This window comes from Heteronotia binoei, chromosome 5 (genome assembly GCF_032191835.1).
Source record: "Heteronotia binoei isolate CCM8104 ecotype False Entrance Well chromosome 5, APGP_CSIRO_Hbin_v1, whole genome shotgun sequence".
Classification (NCBI taxonomy): Eukaryota; Metazoa; Chordata; class Lepidosauria; order Squamata; family Gekkonidae; genus Heteronotia; species Heteronotia binoei.
In genome coordinates this window covers 99,709,437-99,727,978 of record NC_083227.1, presented here as the reverse complement: position 1 = coordinate 99,727,978, position 18,542 = coordinate 99,709,437, and positions in this window count along the sequence as shown.

The window sequence follows — 18,542 nt, the reverse complement described above, 5'->3', positions numbered from 1 at the left end:
GAAGATAGTAACAATCTTACCAGGGGAAGAGGTCTAGTGAAGAGACCTCAGTCATAACGAAAGGGACAAAGCAGGGTACACTCAAGATTGTGTGATTATAAAGTGGGAAAGTTGCCCAGAAATCTAGAACAGTTATAAAAAGATAAGCCTATAACATTAAGGGTACCTTTAGTGAAAGTTAAACCAAATGAAGAGTAACATTTTATCTTGTGAATTCAGTTACCTCAGAAGTAGTTCTGTGTTCAGGTTTATCTGTCTGCCTACATCTTCTAAATCCCAAAACCCTATGTAAATATCCCATCTCATCCCTTCCCTACCAGTCTGTTTAAATAAACCAAAGCTTGATTGAAATTGCTACCTGTGCCTACTGTGCCATTTTCTGAAAGATAAATTTTGATAGCTGAAGCAACAACTGGATGATTGTTCCAGGCAGGCCTTGAATTCAGCAGGAGCTCACAGGAGCGCAGCTCCTGAACCTTTCCGAGGGTTCCCCCTCCTCCTTCCCACCTTGCCCATTGAATAGTAGGTGCAGCTGCATAACAATCCCTGGATGAGCTCCACCACCTATTTTTCTACAAAACGATCCCTGGTTCCAGGGAAGTGTTTAGTAGAACCATTTCCCCATCAGTTTCATACATCAAAGCTTTTGGCTATGTGGATCACGGTTTTTATGGAAATGGGTGTGCCACAGCATCTGATTGTTTTGATGCACAACCTACACTCCAGTCAAGAAGCCATTGTTAGAACTGAATATGGAGAAACAGAATGGTTTCCAATTGGCAAAAGTGTCAGACAAGGCTGCAGTTTATCCCCTATTTCTTCCATTTGTTTGTGGAACATATAAGAAAAGTTGGATTAGATTCAGATGAAAGTAGAGTGAAAATTGGTTGAAGGAACATTAACAATTTGAGATCTGCAGATGATACCCCATTATTGTCAGAAAATAGTGAAGACTTGAAATGACTCCTGGTTAAAGCAGAAAGTGTCAAAGCAGGATTAAATCAAGAAGAATGAAAACTGTAACAAAACAAAAGTAATGAAAACTGGGAAATTATACAACTTTAAAGCTGACAATGAAGAAATGGAAATTGTTCAAATTTTTCTATTCCTTAGCTCCATCATCAATAAAAAAGGAGACTACAACCAAGAAACCAGAAGGAGACTGATATTGGGCAGGGCAGCCATGAAGGAACTAGAAAAGATCCTTCAGTGTAAGGATGTGTTACTGGTGACCAAGAGCAAGTTAACTCATGCCATAATATACCCCATTACTATACATTTGTGTGAAAGTTGGACAATGAAGAAAGCTGACAGGAAGAAAGTAGAAAAGAGTAAGACTAACAAAATTTCATGAGTTACTGCTCACTTCTTCAGAAGAAATTAGATTCCTTTGCAATGTGGTGTACAGATACCATGGATTGCCAAAAAGACATACAAGTGGGTTCTGGATCACATTATGAAAAGACAAGAGTCACTTGAAAAAACAATGCTAGGAAAAGTTGAAGGCAGCACAAAAAGTGGAAGACCTAGCATGAGATGGACTGACCCAATCAAGGAAGCCATGATTCTCAGTTTGGAAGACTTGAAAGTGGTAGTTAACAACAAGATGTTTTAGAGGACATTAATTCATAGGGTTGTCATCAGAAGTGAATTGACAGCACTTAACACACACCCAACTCATTCCATGCTTCTGCCTCCACACAGGGGAAAAAATGCCATGATTCCTAGAATGCCAAATTTTATAGTTCACTAAGTAGCCGACACCTGAAGACAGGGTCTCCAATGGCTACCTGATCCATTAGGAACAATTTAAAGAAGAAGAGTTGGTTTTTATACCCCACTTTTAGAGTCTTAGAGCAGCTTACAATAATTGCCTTCCCCTCCTCTCCCCAGAATAGGCAGCTTGTGAGGTAGGTGGAACTAATAGAATTCTGAGAGAACTATGACTGGCCCAAGGTCACCTGGCAGGCTTCATGTGGAAGAGTGAGGCATCAAACCCAGTTCTCCAGATGAGAGTCAGCTGCTCTTAATCACTACACCATTCTGCTCCTCAATTTCACACTATTTGTAATGATTCAGGTGGGCAGCCATGTTGGGTCTGAAGTAACAGAACAAAGTTTAACACGAACAAAGTTTAATTCTGGGTATAAACTTTCTTGGTCATGAAGAAGTGTGCATGCACATGAAAGTTCATACCCAGAATTAAACCTTGTTGGTATTAAAGGTACCACCAGACTCAAACACTATTTGTTTATAGGATATATCTTATGTGAACACTGGGCAGATGTAATACTGCAGTCTTATTGGAAAACATCACTGTTCTTCAGTACTAATAAAATACATATTCACTTCTTTATCTATCTTATAGATAAGTCAAGGAAAATTCACTGCACCAGTTTTATTACTTTTTCTGTCGCTTCCCTCACCTTTCTGTTCCAGGATCAGGGCTTTTTTTGTAGGAAAAAACCAGCAGGAACTTATTTCCATATTAGGCCACACCTCCTGACATCACCATTGTTTGACACATGGCTTTTTGTAGAAAAAGCTCAGCAGGAACTCATTTGCATATTAGGCCACACCCTTGGCACTAAGCCAGCTGACACTGTGTTCCTTAACATTCCTGCTTTAAAAAAAAAGTCCTGTCCAGGATAAATTGCTTTGGAGAACTCCATTTGAAACTTTTGGAAATTTTAAAAGTTTTCATTTGATGGAGACTTCCTTATCATCTCATTCTGGCATTAAGACAGCAATAATGTTGCAAATTACAACTAGGATGTTACAGACTTTGAATTCAGCAGGAGCTCACAGGAGCACAGCTCTTGAACTTTTCTGACAGTTCCCCCTCCTCCTCCCCACCTTGTCCATTGAATAGTAGGTGCAGCTGCATAACAATCCCTGGATGAGCTCCACCACCTATTTCTCTACAAAACGACCCCTGAATGTATATAATTATTGCAAAGTGATTAGTGTGATTTTACTTTGGTTAGCATCCAGACGGGTAACTTTCCGATTTCTTTCTGATGTCTCTGAGTGTTTAGGATGTGAATGATGGAGAGGCTGGAATAATAAGCTAATTACACTGGGGTTTATTTCTGAGGCCAAGGAGTAACTCACATTACTTCTCAAGTTGTCATTTTAAAACATTAACTTGTAAATTTATAGCTTAAATACCTAACCCTGTTTCCAGCCCAGTCTAGTACTACAGCTCTTCCATTAATCAGAATTTTAAAATGATTTGCAGCTAGTATTTTTCCTTCTACTGTCTCTCGGCTTGGCTTCGCGAACGAAGATTTAAGAAGGGTGCAATAGTCCACGTCTGCTGCAGGCTCGCTGGTGGCTGACAAGACCAATGCGGGACAGGCAGGTCCGGCCACAGTGGCTGCAGGGAAAAGTCTGATTTAGGGATGGTGCTGTAGCAGTGCAATTCTTCCTCAATCTCCTTTTGTCCTCAAGACCAGCTATGCGTGCGTTCTCAAAAGAAGAGACAGCCTGGTGGATGGTGTGCCTCCATGCTTTGCGATCTGAGGCTAGGTCAGACCACTGGTGATGGTTGATGCGACAGGTGCCAAGGGATTTCTTCAAGGAGTCCTTGTACCTCTTCTTTGGTGCCCCTCTGTTTCGATGGCCGGTGGAGAGTTCGCCATACAGGGCAATCTTGGGAAGGCGGTGGTTTTCCATCCTAGAAATATGCCCTGCCCAGCGCAGCTGCGTCTTCAACAGCAGTGCCTCGATGCTGGTAACCTCCGCCCGCTTGAGAACTTCAGTGTTGGTCACAAAGTCACTCCAGTGGATGTTGAGGATGGTGCGAAGGCAGCGCTGATGAAAGCGCTCAAGGAGTCGCAGGTGATGACGGTATAAAACCCACGATTCGGAGCCGTAGATGAGGGTTGTCATCACAACCGCTTTGTAAACATTGATCTTTGTGCCTTTTTTCAGATGCTTGTTGCTCCACACTCTTTTGTGCAGTCGGCCAAAGGCACGGTTTGCCTTTGCCAGCCGTTTGTCAATCTCCTTGTCGATCTTAGCATCTGAGGAGATGATGCACCCCAGGTAGCTGAACTGCTGGACTGTCTTCAGAACTGATTCACCCACAGTGATGCAGGGAGGGTGATAATCTTCCTGGGGTGCAGGCTGGTGGAGAACTTCTGTCTTCTTCAGACTAACTTCTAGGCCGAATAGCTTGGCAGCCTCTGCAAAGCAGGACGTCATATGCTGCAGAGCTGATACCGAGTGGGAGACGAGTGCAGCATCATCAGCAAACAGTAGCTCTCGGATGAGTTTTTCCATTGTCTTGGAGTGGGCCTTTAGTCGCCTCAGGTTGAACAGGCTGCCATCGGTGCGATAGCGGATGTAGACACCATCGTCATCATCTAGATCTACTGTGGCTCTTTGAAGCATCATGCTAAAGAAGATCGTAAAGAGAGTTGGCGCGAGAACGCAGCCTTGCTTTACACCTGTGCCTATTGGGAAGGGCTCCGAGAGGTCATTGCAGTGTCTGACTTGGCCTCGCTGGTCTTCGTGTAGCTGGATGATCATGCTGAGGAACCTTGGGGGACATCCTAAACGTTCCAAGATTTGCCGCAGGCCTTTCCTGCTAACGGTATCGAAAGCTTTGGTAAGGTCGACAAAAGTCACATACAGAGCCTTGTTCTGTTCCCTGCATTTCTCTTGGAGCTGCCTGAGAACAAATACCATGTCGGTGGTGCTCCTGTTAGCTCTGAAGCCGCACTGGCTCTCTGGGAGGAGTTCTTCTGCAATGGCGTGCACCAGTCTGTTCAGGAGTATTCTGGCAAGGATTTTGCCTGCGATGGAGAGCAGGGTTATCCCCCGGTAGTTGGAGCAGTCTGACTTTTCCCCTTTGTTCTTGTATAGGGTGATGATGATTGCATCGTGAAAGTCCTGTGGTAATTTGCCTTGTTCCCAGCAGGTGACAAGTACTTTGTGAAGTGAGCTATGTAGTACTGTGCCCCCATGCTTCCAGATCTCTGGTGGAATTCCATCAACTCCTGCTGCCTTGCCACTTTTCAGTTGCTTGATGGCTTTAACAGTCTCTTCTAGAGTGGGGATGTCATCCAACTCTGTTTTCACTGGTTGAAGTGGGGTGAGGTGAATTGCTGAATCTTGAACTACGCGGTTGGCACTGAAGAGAACCTGAAAATACTCTGACCACCGGTTCAATATGGATGCCTTGTCTGTGAGGAGCACTTGGCCGTCTGCACTACGCAAGGGACTCTGAGTCTGATATGATGGACCATATACTGCCTTCAGGGCTTCGTAGAACCCTCTTAAATCACCAGTGTCTGCACACAGCTGGGTTCTCTCTGCAAGCTTGGTCCACCACTCGTTCTGAATGTCTCGAAGCTTGCACTGGAGGTTGCTACATACAGCGCGAAAGGTTGCTTTTTTCCCAGGACAGGAGGGCTGAGCAAGATGTGCTTGGTAGGCAGATCTCTTCTTCGCCAGTAAGTCTTGGATCTCTTGATTGTTCTCACCAACCAGTCCTTGTTCTTCCTTGTGGAGAACCCGAGGACTTCTTCAGAGATCTGCAGGACGGTAGTTTTTAGGTGTTCCCAGAGTGCTTCTGGAGAAGGGTCTGTGGGGCAACTGGGGTCCTCAATTCTTGACTGGAGTTTTGCCTGGAAGGCAGCTTTAACTTCGGCTGACTGGAGACTGTCAACCTGAAACTTCCTCCGAGGGATACCTCCTCTCCTGGGTGTGGGTTTAAAGTGAAGACGAAGATTGCAGCGTACAAGACGATGATCCGTATGACATCCTGCACTGGGCATTACTCGGGTGTGTAAGACATCTCGAAGGTCTCTCTGGCGCACCAGAATGTAGTCGATAAGGTGCCAGTGCTTGGACCGTGGGTGCATCCAGGTTGTCTTCAGACTGTTCTTCTGCTGGAAGATAGTGTTGGTGATGGTGAGCTGGTGCTCCATGCAGAATTCTAGCAGGAGGCGCCCGTTGTCATTGCAGTTGCCAATGCCGTGTTTGCCAAGTACTCCTTTCCAGGCTTCCGAGTCTTTACCTACTCTGGCATTGAAGTCGCCAAGGATGATCACCTTGTCCTCTGTAGGGGTCTTCTGTACGAGGTTGTGTAGATCAGCATAGAACTTGTTCTTTTCTGCAGGATCTGCTTGAAGGGTTGGGGCATACACACTGAAGAGTGTTGCATGCTGCTTGTTTTGAAGTGGGAGGCGCATGGACATGATGTGATCTGAGTGACCTGTTGGCAGGTTTTCGAGTTTGGAGGCAATGGAGTTCCTGACCATGAAGCCAACGCCAGAAAGGCGGCTCTCAGCCTTTGACTTACCTGACCAGTAGAGGGTATAGCCAGCACCGTGTTCTTGAAGACTACCTTCCTCAGGGAAACGGACCTCACTGAGAGCTGCTATGTCGATATTCAACCTGAGAAGTTCGTGGGCAACTAGAGCAGAGCGTCGTTCAGGGCGACCACTGTCTACTGTGTCAAGCATGGTTCTGATGTTCCAACACGCAAGCTTTAGTCTTTGCACACTTTGTGAGGCAGGTGCATGCTGTAATTCATTCCTTAAAGATGATGCTTATATAAACCCTGAGTGGGGCAAAATTTTTTTTAGAAATGGTGGAGGACAAATCCCCTCGTTCTTGCATGGAATCCCCTCATTCTTGCCTCTGTCCAGGTGTGTAGTTTTTAAAGGGGTTGGCAATAAAAACCAAAACTAGATGATATAGTAAAATAATGCTGTGCATAACAAAGCTTCAAACAGCAAGAAACTTTAGCTTTCTATGACTGCAGTCCTAGGCCCACATACCTGTGAGTAAGCCCCATTGAACAGGGACCTGTTTCTGAGTGAACAAGCATAGGATTTTCTAAAGCTTGCATCAAATGTAATCATTTATTTTAGAATATTTTAAAAACCATTTTTCTGTCTTGGTCAAATGCTTAAGACAATGGACAAAGTATATTAATCTAAAAATCATATAAGAGAGGTATATGGTGACCTAGACCTGAAATAGGAATGTTCCCCTCCTTTGGAAGTCTGGATGGTACTCTATCCTTATCTCCAAAAATTGGGATTTTTGTCTGAAAAGCCTTCCTACTGGTTTAAACCAAATTAACCTCAGTGACCACTAGTTCCTGCTAGCGAATGTTATTTATTGATCTCAGTGCCCAGGCAGGTATATATTCAGGGCCTAGCTATTTAGGGTTTACTGTCCATACATGACAGACCAAGTGTGGCTGATTCTGTAGGGCTATAGCTGAAAAAGGCCCTGACCAAATTTCTAACCAATCTCACTTCTTTACTGCAAGGTACTTTATATCAGAGACAGCCCCCCACCCCGTTCCTTGTTTGTTAATAATTTTATATAGAGGAACAGAGTGAGAAGGGGCCTGGAAAAACTTTTGGAGTTGTTCACAGAAATGGAAGATTCACACACAGCCTGAACACTAGGATTTATTTTATTTTATTATATTTATATCCCACCCTGAACTTGTCAGGGGAGGGTGAGATACAAATATAATAAAATAAAATAAATAAAATTCCAGGACTATTAGTTCCTGGCCACCAGTTAGTATGTTTTTGGCTAGTGTTCTGTGTAGGCTTCCCAAACCTCCCGCCCTGCTGGGGGGCCCCAGGTTTGGCCCCCTTCTCTCCCGCTTTCCAAAAATCTGAAGCGGGGTTGGGGGTATGGCGTCTGGGAGCGATTCCGTTGTGAGCAGTTGCTTAAGGTGGAGAGCTCAGTTCCTCTGCACGAGAAGAGCCAAGCCGAGTCCAGGAACACCTTAAGAGACCACCAAGATGTTTAGAGTTATAAACAGCTTTCAAGATTCAAAGCCCCCTTCGTCTGATCTTCTGAAGGGAACTTTGGTTGCAGTCATGCACACAAAGGTAAAAGGGCCTCCTGGAGCGGGGCAGGGGGGGAGTGGTAAGTTAACTGCATACTGCCTAGCCCTTGTAGGATTGCTCCCCCCCCCGGCTTTCTGGCTCCTCTTTCACTTCCCAATCCCGGCGTTTGAACCTGCTGGGATCAATTTGCAGCTGCTTTGCATTCCACAGGCTTCCGTCATCCCACTTCTTCATAATCTTCTTCTTTTTGCACATTTATTTGGAAGCAAATCCCAGTGTTTCAGCTGAGCTTACTCCCTACTAGGCGCAAGAAAGATCGCAGTGCCTCTGTTTCCTGCTGAAGAGAGCTGCCCCAACCTTGTGCACGCTGATTTGGGAGTGCTCTTTGAAGTAGGCATGCTGAAATAAGGCTGCAGTTGTAAGCAGTGTTACTGGGTGAACTTGCCTTCTGAGTTTAGGGTTGCCAATCCCCAGGTAGGGACAGGGGATCCCCTGATTTGGAGGCCCTTCCCCCACTTCAGGGTCATCAGAAAGCAGAAGGGGGGGGGAAATGTCTGCTGGCCACTCCATTATTCCCTATGAAGATCGATTCCCATAGAATAATTGATAATTGATCTGTGGGTATCAGGGCTCTGGGGGACTGTTTTTTGAGATAGAGGCACCAAATTTGTATCAAGCATCCAGTGCCTCTTCCCAAAATACCCTCCAAGTTTCAAAATGATTGGACCAAGGGGTCCAATTCTACAACCCCAAAAGAAGGTGCCCCTATCTTTCATTATTTCCAAAGGAGGGAAGGCATTTAAAAGGTATGCAGTTCCTTTAAATATGATGGTAAGAACTTCCTTTGGAGTTCAAATATGCTTATCACGCCCTTGCTGCTGGATCCACCCCAATGTCTCCTGGCTCCACCCCCAAAGTCCCCAGATATTTCTTGAACTGGACTTGGCAACCCTAGTTCTGTGTCAGTCTGTACACTATGTAAACATATGTGGTAACAGACCATCATAAAAAAGGAGTAGCAGATGTTACAATTTAGGAAAAGCTTATCTTTCCACAACTAACAATGCCAAAGTATTTTGAGCAGAAACAAAGTTCCCAGCTGGCTTGGTGGCAGGGTGTGTGGCCTAATATGAAAATGAGTTCCTGCTGGTACCAATCTCAGTCTGTTTCGCTCAGCCTTATAGGGGTCTCGTTAGCAAAAAATGAAGAGAGAAAAATGTACATTGCTCTGACATTCCTGGAAGAAGAATTCAACAAAGTGCTCTAGATAAATTTGAGATATGTAATTTTCATAGTTATAATGAACAATTTTTGAAAATTAGATACACATAAAATAAAACAATTTCCTCAATGTATCAGTCCCCCCCCACCCCCCGCTGTCACAAGCAGGGGACCAGGATGGGCCTTCTGCTGGCTGCCACCACTCTGTAAAGAGAGCCCAGAGCACCTACCCAACCCCTATGTCTTCCTTTTAACTGTGACTGAAGAGGTGAGAAGACCCAGGCAGTATAACAACAAGTTGTAAGTGCTTAAAACAAGTGGCTTTAATTATTAGTGCAACAGTGAAAGGTAGAAACGGTAAAAGTGATGCAAAGAAAAAAACAGCCCTGACGTGACTAACTAAATGTTCCCTTCCTCTAATGTCAAAAGATTCACCACCTCCTTGGGTGAGGGATCTCTTCCAGCTGCAGTCTCTTTCCAGCTCAGCCTTCCCAGAGAGAACACTTCCCTATCTCTAGCTAGCCTTTTAATGCTCTCCTCCCAAGTCTTACCCCTCTAGCCTTCAATGGGCAAATTTTCCCATCTAATCAGAAGGACAGAAGGGATCCTGGGAAATGTAGGCCTGAACACTACTCCAATACAGGCTTCCCTGGAGCCTGTAGAATGCACTAGGTCTAGGACCATGACACCCTCTATATATTGCAGTTGTAAAACTTGTATGTGCCATGTTTATATTTATATTTTCAGAGTCACTGGCTAGTCACAGAGGGAGCAAGGGACTAAAGAGACATCAGGATTAGGATTGCCAAATCCAATTCAAGAAATATCTGGGGGCTTTGGGGGTGGAGCCAGGAGACTTTGGGGGTGGAGCCAGGAGACATTAGGGATGGAGCCAAGATCAAGGCTGTGACAAGCATCATTGAACTCCAAAGGGAGTTCTGGCCATCACATTTAAAGGGACGGCACACCTTTTCAATTCCTTCCTTCCATGGGAAATAATGGATAGGGGCACCTTCTTTTGGGGCTCATAGAATTGGACCCCCTGGTCCAATCTTTTTGAAACTTGGGGGGTATTTTGGGGAGAGGCATTAGATGCTATACTGAAAATTTGGTGCCTCTACCCCCCAAAACAGCCCCCCCAGAGCCTCAGAAACACGCAGATCAATTCTCCATGATTTTCTATGGGAATAAATCTCCATAGGCAATAACAGAGTTCCCAGCAGACATTTCCCTTCCCTCCCCCCGCTTTCTTACAACCCTGAAGCGGGGGGAGGGCCTCCAACCCGGGGGATCCCCTGCCCCCACCTGGGGATTGGCAACCCTAATCAGGATATGGGGTAAATTGGGTAGTGGGGAAATTGACATACAGCTGCCATTTGAATATGCACTCAGGTGGGACCAAGTATATCAGCTTTATATTATATAAGGCAGTGGGTTTCAGGACAAGCAAAAACAAGGACATGGGAGAAGGGGAATTGAAGAACTAAAGTATGACTTCATTTGCAACTACCATTAGGTAAAGAGAACTGCCAACTATAAATGGAGTCTGTTCCAGTTCTACCATTCATATAACCCTAAAGCAAGAGTCAGCAACCTTTTATAACTAAGGTTCCAAATAATGTCAAAATTCAGAGCAAGAGACCAGTGAAGTGGCAGTATAAGAAAGTTCAGTAATGTAACTTAAAATATAGAACTATAATAATGATTGATATGATTAATAATAAAAAAATTTCTCCAGTGCAAACACCAATTGCTGCGAGTCCTTTATTAGCGAGCAATGTACGTGAGGTCTCACATTAAGTAATGAACATGCATAAGAGCACCCTGCCTGATTGTTTTAGTGCAGTGTTTCCCAAAGTGGGTGATATTGCCCCCTGGGGGGCACTGGAACAATTCAGGAGGGCAGTAATAGTGCATGGGAGTAGGTGGGAAGGCAACCGCCTAGGATGCCACCCTGCCAGGGGGCACTGCTGGACACCCCCTTACTTCCCCTTCCCTTGTGGCATGATTGCGCCAGCCAGCAGGCAAGCCAAGAGCCCCAGGCAGTGCCGCCACGCCGCCACTTTTCTTCACAGGGCAAACATTGCCTGTGCTTGTCAGAGGCTTCCAAGGAAGCCTACGAAGAGCACCCCATTTTACCACTGCCTGCTGCTTTCATATTGGAAGCGGCTGGGCAAGGCACCTTCCCATTGCGTTAATTGGAGCTGACAAGGGGAAGGTGGATAATAATTAAAAAGAAATTTCAAAAATTCTCTGTGTATGAGAATGTTACCATGGTTGATTTTATAAAATAATTTTAGAATTTCAAGCTTCAAAGTGTCTTCTTTACACCTTTGTTTACTCTGTGTGCTCACTGCATATGTCACTGCATCTTTTAGTCCATTGAAGGTAGATTGCCAGGGGGGTTCTGTGTAACTTTTTTTCTGAAAAGGGGGCATTAGGTCAAACAAGTTTGGGAACCTCTGTTTTAGTGTATGAATATTTGAATTACTGGTAACTGTTCACCCTTCTCATATACTGTTCTGTAAAACGCCAGTTAGAAGCCATTTAGACACATAATTTCCTTTGTTTGCCAATCCTTTCACATACTGTTTATTCTAGCATCCCACCCATATCCCCAATATACTTTACCTTGAAGTTTTAATTTTCTTTTCTAAAGAGCCATATTAGGTACTGTACTGAGTCATGTTTGACTTTGGAGCCATAGATTGCAGATGCCAGCCTAGAGAAGTACTTAGTAACCAGCTCATTCTGCTACTGAATTCTGTACTTTTGAATTGCATAATTGTCGTATTTTTCTTCTGTGGGCTACAAAATTTAAGTCAGAATTTATTAATTAAACCATAATGTTCTATTTTTAGTATCAGTCCCCCTCCCCGCCCCCCCCCCCCCGATATATGGGCATATTTGTGAAACAGACTTGCCAATCCCCTGGTCCCAGTGGGGTTTCCCCCACTTTCCCAGGCTAATTTCCGCCCCCAGTCAGCTGGCCAGCAGGGGGAAGCCCCGCCCCCACAGCCATCATGTGCCTTTCCACCTCCGGAGGCTTCAGACTCCCTCAGAAAGGCTTCCTCTTGGGATGGTGTGTCTGTGACTTTAAGGCTTAATGGGGGTGGGGGGAACAGGCAGAAACATTCTTTATTATTTCTAATGTAGAGAAGGCATTTAAAAGGTGTGCAGTTCCTTTACACGTGATGGCCAGAACTCCCTTTGGAGATCAATTGTGCTTGTCACAACTTTGCTTATGGCTCCACCCCCAATGTCTCCTGGCTCCACCCCAAAGTCTCCTGGCTCCACCCCCAAAGTCCCCAGATAGTTCTTGAATTGGACTTGGCAACCCTATTGTGAAATGTCTGAGGGTTTTTCTTTGTTTTCCTGTTGTGTTCGCATTTGAACCAGACAGGTCCATCGAGTTTAGTGGGAGTCCCATTAGCAGCATGTGCATTTTGATACACCTGCAGGGCCCTTAGCAGAATGAATATTACAGACTGTATCCATTTTTTTAGTCTATTTGTAGAATACTATGGTATGCATTATTTTAAGGGTGAAGTGGAACACAATGAAGAAAGCAAAACAAGAATGGAAACTGATGAGGGAATCTCATTTGGACAGCAGATGAAAGCTTGGATCCAGAGAAGCTGAGTAGATTGCCACATGCCATGGATGTCTGCCATCTTCCCATTCTTGTTAAAAGGAGTTTTGAGTAGGAAACTTCAGGGGTGGGACTGGAGTGGGGGCCACAAGTGGACGGAAGACCTGGCCAAACTCCCTATTGCCAGTCTTGTATGGTTGGGCTGAGTTCCTTTGGGAGCAGCTTTTTAGGGAACAGAGGGAATGGGAGCAAGGAGGAGAAAACAGCAAAGACACATTCTGTGACTGGACCTCCATTCATGTTCTCTGGATACAATAGATACTGAACTTTTATTACAGGCTCTATCAGGTATTATTGGCTTTGACTGTTGATGGCTGATTTTAGATTTTTTATATTTGGGCTGGTTGGTGTTACTTTACATTAGATTTTAAATAATTTTGTCTTACAGTACTTTTTCTATTATTGCTGTTTTTAGATTCCTGTATATGCCTCTCTGTATATGCCACGAGCCCTGTGGTGCAGAATGGTAAACTGTAGTACTGCAGTCCAAGCTCTGCTGACAACCTGAGTTCAATCCCGGCGGAAGCTTGGATCAGGTAGCTGACTCAACCTTCCATCCTTCTGAGGTCAGTAAAATGAATACCCAGCTTGCTGGGGGTGAAGTGTAGATGACTGGGGAAGGCAATGGCAAACCACCCCTTAATAAAGTCTGCCATGAAAACATCATGATACAACATCACCCCAGATTTGGAAACGACTGGTGCTTGCCCAGGGGGACTGCCTTTACCTTTATATTCCTCTCTAAATGCAGTCTTGCAGAAGGGTGAGATAGAAGTACAATTCCACTCAAACAAATTAAAAATATTTTCTGAAAGTTACATTAGTTCAGATTAAATTAATTAAATTCTTGTGGATTATATTAAGAAAGAATTGGGCAAAACCAAGGAATTCCATAAAAGTAAGGATCACAATTTGAGTATGCACTGGGTTTGGTTTTTTTTAAGGGGGGGGAGCTGATGTCCCTGCTGTAAACTCTTTCTACCATGTACTGTATTTTGTACAATCATGCAAAAGTGAGATTAAAGATTACCTGCCATTCCTGATTTGCATTTTCCTATTGAAGTTCACTAGTACAGCACTCTTTATCTTTTCAAATGTTCTGACAGAGCTATTAATAAGACACAAGTCTTGGAGGCTTTTTAAGAATTGCATCTGGTGTAGCCCACCCTGCATGTCAGAAGCTACAAGTTTATTGATCAATATGCTCATTTTTTCTTCAGTGACAGTAAGTGGAGCACATTTTTTAGTGGTAACTGTCAATCACTAAAGCAGGGAAATTGTCAGAGAGGGAGGGGAAGAATCCCCTTGTAACAAATAACAGAAAAATGTAGCTGAGGCAGGAAATACAAATATGATTCCTATCTAGCCACCTTCTTTGACATCAGTAGCCTGTATGTGCCAGCACTGCTAACTAATTAGCAGCCATATTTAATTAATTTATTTATAATTTAAATGTATATAAAATTATATAATTTAAATTCTCTGAGTACACAGGGCTCAGGGCAGTGAACAACAGTAAAAACATTCATGGATTAATAAAACAATTTCAACAGTTAATTAAAACAGTTCATAAAAATAAAATATGCTTTTTGGCTGTGCTTTTTGTTCATTGTTTTAATTATTTTAAATATTTATGGCCATCCTTCCTTAGTAGGCTCAAGGTGGTTGACCGCTGAGATACCCTACAGATAGTTACTAACAAGGACAGGAACTCCTCTCCTCCCTCACTTCCCCAGTTGTCTTGCATTGGCACTAACAAACTTCTTCAATGCTACTATTGGTCATCTCCTTTCTTTGTGCCTTGACTTATATTTTCACAGGAAACTTAAAGTCAATTACTAAGATCCAGCAAGAAAGTTCTATATGTAAACAGTTTTCTGTGCATCTGGCCAATGCAGATATGTATATGGACAGTTTCCATTTGAGACCTAGTGAATTCAGAGAAGAACCTTTGATGGTGATCTTAAGATATTCAAGTGGAAGAAGTATTCTAGAGTCTTATAGCAGGGTTGGGGAACCTCCGTCACTTGGTGTGGCCCTCGGGGATTGCTGTGTTGAACCAAGCCATGTGGCAGCCTCCCTGGAGCCTGGCTGGCCAGCGAGGATCGTGGGTCCCAGCTGCACTGTGCAACCAGGCAGGGATCACAGGGCCCGGATGTACTGTGCGGCAGCCTCCCTGGGGCCTGGCTGGCTGGCCAGAATTGCTGCAAGGTCTGGAAAAGTTACTGTCACAGTTCAGTTTGCACTTTATTATCCCAGATGGTGTGGCCTAATATGCTAATGAGTGTGTGACCTAATATGCTAATATTAGGGAATGTGGTCTAATATGCTAATGAGTTCCTGCTGGGCTTTTTCTACAAGGCATTTGCCTATGGTGGCAAATGACCTTTCAAAGGCAACCCTATTTACCTCACATTGCAACAATCTCATTAGGACTGAGGCATGGATCACTGACTATAGAAAGTGTAGTTTAACCACTATGTTTCTGAAAACTCAAGACAACACTGTTATTGCTGATGCCTAAATAGCCCAGTCCATTTCCTCATCACAGACATTTGACCTGAGCTCTGTTCCTTGAGGAGTCACCTTATCAACATTGCTTTTTGCAGCCTCAGTTGCAATAGCGAAAAGTTCAGGACCCATGTATGTCTCCATGTCCTCCTGATAAGAGTAACATAATCTCTGTCAAGCTCAGTAAGGCAGATACTAAAGAGACAAAGATTATGCCCTGGAGTTCCAACCCCCAGCTGCACGGCTAATGGGTGAATCAATCCATGCAAACCCAAGGCAATCTGCTTCATCACTCAACCGGCCTGCACGGTCCAGAAATAATTTAGCGAGACCCCGTGCCCCAAAACTGGGGTGCTACAGGTGCTCACCAAGCTGCATAATGAAAGTTTAGGCCAAAACCCAGCCACCGCGAGGCCAAGCCTCTGCTTAGGCAGGTGCGCCCACTAAACACCCAACACTTCCTTAAGCCCAAGTTTCAAGTCTTCTAAAAAGGCATCATTACCCTTGTCCGAAAGATGTACGCCATTGTTCCTGCATAAATCCACGCAATCAGCCCGGATCCCAGGGTGAGGAAGAAAGTGGCCCAAACCCCACTCAAGGGCTCTTTTAAGTTCTAAATTGGCTTTGCAGCGAGCTCTCTCAATTGCCCGTGGGTCCCAAACTGCACACCATACCCGGCATGGGATCATGGCCGACCACACGATCAAAGCCTGAGGCCAACGCCTCTTGATGACTCTAAAGTCATCTTTGGCCTGCAACACAAGGGCTTTTCCCTTGAGCAGCCCTAAATCATTACCACCGAGATGTATCACCACAACATGTGGCAGTAAAACGTGAACATCTTCGAACAATAGGGACAACAGGCCCAAACAATGGAGACCTTGCCATCCACACTATTCAATGGTGGCCCACTTGCTGAGCCCCAGCTGTGACCCGGCCAAAGTCCCCCTGGCCCTATGGGCAGCCCAGAACACGAAGCTGTGCCCACATATGAGGATGCATCGTCTCTCTCCACGGAACACAGCACCTTAGAAAAGAAGAAACAATGAATAACATGGCCCCTTAATAACATGATGCCAGTTACTGCAATGCAAGAAGGCGAACATAGCCCTTATAGGCTGAGGAACGCCAACTACCAAGCTTCTGAATAGAAGCGGAGAGTACCCCAGTGCAGCAGCAGTGCTCCTATACGGAAGGAATGGGTGCCGAACTTAACTCCTGACAAGCCCAGCATAGCAAGGGCCTTGCACGTCACTGTCCAAAACTGATGCTTCATCAGGGGACTGCAGTCCCTGTGACGGAACAACAGACCGGCACCCAAACCATGATCAACCATGTAGCACATTAAAGCCGCTACAGGACAGATCTTGACATCAGAACAGGAACCCATACTAATAGTATCCCCCCCTTGCAGTTGATCGGTCTTGGAACGACAAACTGTTAACATATATAGATCCACCAGCTGGACGAATGTCTTGGGCCATCAAGGCCCTCCCTGAAATGTCTCTTTTGGACTGAGCCATCAGCTCAATCACCTGAAGAGCCCTAAAGAATGCCATGAGAGAGGCGGCGTGAAAGAGCAATTTCGTACTCTGATATGCATACCTGGCTCCAGACAGATCGTAAACCCCTAAGAACTGCAGGGGAAATCGGTTGCCTAGGATCCTGTCTGGGCCCAATTTCTCTAGACCAATCTTTCAACATTTTCTTAATGTGGAAGTCACCGGTATTCGCCTGGAAACCCAAAGCCCTACTGGTGAAGGCCAATGCAGACAGTTGGCCCCAAATAGATCGGACTGCTAATCCCCTGCGCCTTAAAGATACACTATAGTGGAGTAATTGCTCCACTGGAAGGGACCATCTCCTTTGGTAACCAACTTTGCTCCTAAAACTGTCGAACTGGCATACTGCCCTGTTGTACGATTTTCTGATACTAGGAGCAATGGCAAGACTTATTGCTCTCCCGGCCTCGACCCTCCAATCATCCATATCCCGGGGGGCATCATTGTCGGGAGAAGATCTGCTTCTGTGGCCAGTTGGCAAAACCTCTGCATCTGTTTGCAGGAGAGAGTGTCAGCCACCCCGTTGGCCACCCCAGGCACATGCCTGGCGAAAAATAAAATACTAAGCCTCAGGCAACGGAGAGTGAAGGCCTGCACTAGCCTCATAACCCTGGGGGATTTGGAAGTGAGGGAACTGATAACATGCACCACGGCTAAATTGTCACACCAAAAGTAGACTTTGTGGTCTGCCAACTCATTCCCCCACAACCAAACGGTAACCAAGATCGGGAAAAACTCCAAAAAAGTCAAATCTCTATTCCACCCCGCATCTACCCATTCCTGAGGCCATTCCTCTGCACACCAATGTCTGCGAAAGTAGATGCCAAACCCCAGAAACCCTGCTGCATCTGATGTAATTTGCAGCAGACCCTCTGGGCCCAGCCAGGGCCGCCAAGCCAAGACTGTGCTGCTGAGAACCAATGGGCCTCGTGCAGGGAAGGAGCAAACTGCTGAGCTTCGCTTTCCCCGAGCACGAGGTGAAGAATGAGAGGAGGGAGCGGAGCCCACCTCTAGGGCGTGCCTGCTCCGTCCTCACCTCTGATGATGCCCTGCCCGCTCCTCCTCCTTGCAAGGAGGCAAAACAGCCCCTAGACGCAAGGCTGTGCAGCCTGCCTCTGGATGGGAGCCGCATTGTGGGAAATTTCTGTGGAACTGACAAGCAGGGAAAAGTTAGCAAGAAGACTACAGCTTCATCGAATTACAACATGTGGTAAAAGCTTATTTTTGCTAGATTAAATTTCTGTCTGGTAGGTCATCTAAAGACTACAGGGTGGGACACATTGAATAATCCGATTTAATGTTGGCAATGATTATGAGTTTTTTCAGGTTGCAAGACAGTGACTGACCCAGGGTCACCCATTGCCTTTCATGTCATAGTGAGAAGAATCTAGTCTCTCATGTTTAAATCCAGTACCCTGTCACATCATCATTCTGCAATGCAGTTCATACAAAAATGACAGTGTTAAAAATAACACCAATGTTGTGGTTGTGGTTGTACACATACATTTGGAAGAAGAAGATGATATTGGATTTATATCCTGCCCTCCACTCCGAATCTCAGAGTGGTTTACAATCTCCTTTACCTTCCTCCCCACAACAAACATGCTGTGAGGTGGGTGGGGCTGAGAGGACTCTCACAGCAGCTGCCCTTTCAAGGACAACCTCTGCCAGAGCTATGGCTAACCCAAGGCCATTCCAGCAGGTGCAAGTGGAGAAGTGGGGAATCAAATCCGGTTCTCCCAGGTAAGAGCCCACGCACTTAAC